Source organism: Pteropus alecto, unplaced genomic scaffold (assembly GCF_000325575.1).
Source record: "Pteropus alecto unplaced genomic scaffold, ASM32557v1 scaffold20, whole genome shotgun sequence".
Lineage (NCBI taxonomy): Eukaryota > Metazoa > Chordata > Mammalia > Chiroptera > Pteropodidae > Pteropus > Pteropus alecto.
Window position 1 is genome coordinate 44530761 of NW_006436298.1, and position 5507 is coordinate 44536267.

General features: G+C 35.2%; 1 pseudogene; it reads left to right on the forward strand.

Moving 5' to 3' along the window:
* Nucleotides 1–3438: 3438 nt before the first annotated feature.
* LOC112480908 lies at nucleotides 3439–3557 on the forward strand (annotated as a pseudogene).
* The last annotated feature ends 1950 nt before the right edge of the window (nucleotides 3558–5507 follow it).

A 5507-nucleotide genomic window follows, 5' to 3' on the forward strand; every position in this document is an offset into this window, starting at 1 on the left:
TAATAGAATAATAAATGATAGATAATAAATAATAATTAGAATAATAATAGAAAAATTAATTTAGAACCACAAAAGACACTAAATAGCCAAAAACAGTCTTGAGAAAAAACAAAGCCAAAAGCATCACACTTCCTGATTTCAAACTGTATCACAAAATTTTACTAATCAAAACAATATGGTACCGACATAAAAACAGATACATAGACCAATGGAACAGAAGCAAAAGCCCAGGAATAAATCAACACATTATGTTCAACTAATATTTGACAAGGGAGACAAGAAGAGTCAATGGGGAAAGGATATTCTCTTCAATTAATAGTGCTGGGAAAACTGTGCACATGCTAAAGAATGAAATTGAACCCAAATCCTACAGCACTCACAAAAGTCAATTCAAAATGGATTAAAATATAAGTATATAAATATAAGACCTAAAACTGTTAACTCCTGGAAGAAAGCATAGGAAAGAAGCTTCTTAACATCAATCTTAGCAGTGATTTTTTTGGATGTGACATCAAAAGCAAAAGCAACAGAAGCAAAAATCAACAAGTGGGACTACATTAAACTAAAAAGATGGCAGCAAAAGGAGCATTCAACAGAATGAAAAGGCAACCTATGGAGTGGGAGAAAATATCTGCAAACCACCTGTCTGATAAGGAATTAATATTAAAAGTTTATTTTAAAAAAACCTCATACAACTCAATAGCCGAAAGATACCTAATTAAAAAATGATCAGAAGACACAGACATTTCTCCAAAGGAGACATGCAAATAGCCAGCAAGTACATGAAAAACTGCTCAACATTGCTAATCATCAGGGAAATGCAAATTAAAACCTCAATGAGATGTTACCTCATACCCGTTAGAATGGCTATTATCAAAAAGATAAGAGAGAACAAGTGTTGGAGAGGATATAAAGAAAAGAGAACCTTGGTACACTATTGATGGGAATGTAAATTGGTACAGACAGCTATAGAAAACAATATAGAGTTTCTTGAAAAAATTAAAAATAAAACTATCATATAATTTAGCAATCCCATTTCTGGGTATACATCTAAAGGAAATGAAAGCACTATCCTGGAGATTTGCACTCTCATGTTCATTTCAGCATTTTTCACCATAGCCAAAACATAGAAACAACCTAGGTGTCCGTCAATGGCCAGATAAAAATGATGCAGTATTATATACAATGTAATATTATTCAGCCATAAACAAAGAAGGACATCCTGCCATTTGCAACGACCTTAGCATTATGTTAAGTCAGAGAAAAACAAATACTGTATGAGCTCACTTATATATGGAATTTAAAATCATTAAACTCATAGAAACAAAATAGAATAGAGACTGCAGGGGCTAAGAGGTAGGGGGAATAGGGAGATGTTTGTCAAAAAGTACAACATGGTCTATGGCCATGCCACCCTAAACAAGCCTGATCTCATCTGATCTTGGAAGCTAAGCAGGGTCAGACCTGGTTAGTACTTGGACAAGAGACCACCTAGGAAGACCAAGTACTGTAGGTGTAACGAGAGACCACCTAGGAAGACCAAGTACTGTAGGTGTGAAAAATAAAAAAAGGGATTGCAAGCTGACAAGATCCTTGCAGTCTGTGAGGTCAACCAAGGGTTGCCTTGCCTAAAAAAAAAAAAGTACAACATCCTGTTATAAGATGAATACATTCAGAGGATCTCATGTACAGCATGGTGACTATAGCTAATAATATGTATAGTGTATTTTAAGGTTGCTGTGACAGTAGTGCTTCAATGTTCTCACTGTTTAACAACAACGACTAAATGGTAATTCTGTGAGGTGAAGGATGTGTTAACTAATTTTATTGCGGTAAACATTTTGCAATATATACCAGTACCAAATCAATCCACTGTATACCTTAAACTTATATATGTCATATGTCAATAAAGCTGGAGTAAATAAAGAATGACTTGGGAAACAATAAATTCTCCCTTTGAGGAGGCAGAAAGTAAAAAAAAAAAAATTATGGTTTAAGAAGAGCATAAAGATAGAAAAAAATTTACATGGAAACGAGGAAGACTACTTGATAAGATTAGAGAAAACAGTGTGAAACCTTGCTTCAAGAAAAGGATCTGTAAAATGTGAATAGGAAAAGAAGGAAGGGAGTAAAAGGGAAGCAAGACTATTACTGAGAGAGAGTTGTTGGTGAGAGCTGATTAAGAGAGCTCAGCCAAACATATAATTGAAACCAGAAGTGGTTGGGACGAAAGTAGAAGTTTAAAAAGTGAGATCATAAAACCAGTTCCGGATAGGGACAGTGTTTATACACAGAGATGGAATAGGTCCTGAGAGACTCCAGAGATCTCTTACTTGTTTTCTGAGCAAGACAACTATAACACCGTCCGGGCGATCACATTCCCATTTGATAGTCCTTTTGGATGGGAAATTCCTGTTTACTTTATATATGTTGAAGCTTTCTATTGAAATGCAACAATAGAAATGAAATTAAAGTTAGGGACAGGTATTAAAAGTCTTGCAATAGAAACCTTAAGTTCTACTAGACCAGGGAATTTCTTTAAATAATGTGATTTGTATTTATTTTAAATACTCATGAAGTAAGATGGTCCCCTCATGGACTCAGAGCCTGTCAACTGTTCACAAACTGAACTAAAACTAGATATTCACTGTATTGGTAAATATTCCTTTCTTCTTATTCCCTTGATAAATCTTTACCCACTCAACAGAGTCTATTACTCATTTTAAAGAATACTCTTATTTCTGATTTCCTAATTATTATTTAAAGATGAACAGGGGCAATAAATAAAAAGAATGGTTAGAAAATAAAATTTTAACCAGATTTTAAGAATATAAAATGAAACAATCTATGCAAATATTATATACTGATTTTTAAAAATATCTTCTTCCGAATGTACCTTTCTCATTTATAAGTTTCAGGGTAATTTTCTCTATTTATAGTAACTTAGAAATTAATACTGTGAATTTAAGTAATGCAATATGAAATTTAAAAATAATCATCATAATTAGGTCAGAGATCTGGTCTTGTTATTTGTAACTAAGAAATTAATTCTTTATAACATCACTTCCTATCTATATGACCTGTACAAGCCACTTAACCTCTCTGTCTTATCACCTTTAAAATGAGAATAAAAATATCTTTTTTATCTATACATAGGATTTTGGGAAGCACAACAATATTTGTGAAACTGTATCATAAACTGTTAAGTGTGGGTGAACTCCAGGCTTTCAGTTTAAGTAAAGCTACTTCTAGAGTTCAGATCTCCAAATCTTCTTCTTGCTCAGTCTTATTCTCATAATGCCAGGCTCCTTTCTTGCCTTCCGTGAAAGAAACAAAACTCAACTGAGTAAATGTGAAGATCTAATTGGCACTACTATGTAATTCATGAATTGGGCAGTAGTCCACCTATCAGGGATGCTCCCAGGGGTTGTACCAAATGTCTACAGCCATGCCACCCTAAACAAGCCTGATCCCTTCTGATCTTGGAAACGAAGCAGGGTCGGGCCCAGTTAGTTCTTGGATGGGAGACCACCTAGGAAGACCAGGTGCTATAGGCGTAAAAAAATAAAATAAAAAATAAGGGATTGTAAATTGACAAAATAGGAATGAAGGTGGGGCAAGGGATCTTTTAATAAAAGAAACCAAGGGTTATTTTTAGACCAGGACATCTTTTTGGGGTTTTATCATGTAGATTGCCTCTTCTTCCTATGGAGGGAAGGGAGATGGAGAGGACCCATGTGACAGATGACCTCATTGGTGTTGACCAGAAAATTCCAGACAGTTTGATTAAGGTTATGTTTCTGGGGGAGGTTGAAACAGCAATTAGGTCAGCTATTAAATCTGGGTTTGGCATTATGGGCTTTAGCACAAGTGATTACATTTGGGGCCTGTGGTTTTGTCTTTAACACTTCTGAGTTCTTACATTCTCCTTACCCCCACTCTGTCTGTGAAAATGGGGATTATATTATCTACCTTTTGGAACTGGTATAAAGACAATCTGGAAAGCTGTTGAAGCATATGGTAGACTCAGGAAACGGGAACAGAGATGGACAAGGACATCAGAGACCATCTACGTCACTTATCTCTTTTGTGCGGGAGGAAGAAACTTCCAGAGAAGTAAGGAAATTGCCCAGAGTTACTATTAGCAAAACAAAAACTGTTGGCTGTAATAAAGAATAAAAAGCATTTATTTGAGCAAAGGCGGGATTGCAATCTGCAGCACAGATTCAGAGAGCAACTTAAATTGTTTTCCTAAGGGAACAAAGAAAGGCAGGGTTTATAAAGGGCAAAGCCATAAGAGTTGTTCTCATTTAGGTCCTCCATGTAAATGAAGGGTATTGGCTAGGTCAGTTGGGACTGGTCAGGCCTATTATGTAAATAGAGGATGTTGGTTATTGAAATAGATTGATTCCTTTCGAGGAGAAGAATGCAAATGGTCTGGTCACCATAATAAAGAGGAAATAAAGTTCACATAGTCCATGGGCAATCACAGATCCAGGATGTTTGTTGTTTGGCTTTGAGCCAAGTATAACAACAGGTCAGCAACTTAACCATAGTTCTAAAGACTGAGACATGCGACATGTATAGGCCCCACTTCCTCAGTGGACCTCCCAACTCTCTTTTCAGTGACTTCTAACAATGTGCATTCCATTTTATTTTCCCCATTATCATTATACACTGAACATCGGATTTAGATTCGATCTCAGGTTTCTGGACTCTCAGAGCGCTTTCCACAGCAGCAAGTCCCTGCAGACTGTGGCAAGTAAAGGACAAGGGGGCAATCAGCCAGGCAAATTTCCTAAGAGAGTCTTCCAGTGAAATTAGTATCAGAATGAATCAGGGAAGGGGAAAGACATGAAATAATCCTTTCGAAAGTGTTCAGTGAACTATTACAGCCCCCCTCCTACACAAATGTTCTAATTAAGCATTTCATTTTTTGGTAAAATATATTTTAAGACATACACATAGTGGAATATTATCCAGCCATTAAAAAGAGGTTAAGCAACAAGCACTAGCATAGAAACATGGGCCTGATATATTTAGGGAAGAAAGTAAACAGCTGCATGGTAATTACATTTTGGTCTCATTTTTATTTTATGTGCATATAAACATGGTAATAAGTCTGGAAGGACATCTCCCAGACCATTAGCAGTGGTTATCTTTCTACTCCCATTATAAAGACCTTTTCTTTTTTATTTTATGTCTATGTTGTTTAAATTCTCAGGCGTATCTATGACTTTTATTATTAGGGGGAAATAAAACTTTTTTAAAAAAATAAAAATACTATTTAAACAATTAGTGATTAATAGCATAAAAATGCAATTCTGTATGTATATAGGAAGCCAGAGTGGAAATGGAAAAAAAAAAATGTACAATGAAAGATGAAGAGCTTTGACAAGAATAATGAAAATGTTCTGCCCCTTTCTTTCTTAAAGATAATTGCTATCTAATAACATTTCTTTTATATGAGCAGAAAAAATTAAACAGACTAGGGCGCTTTTTATACT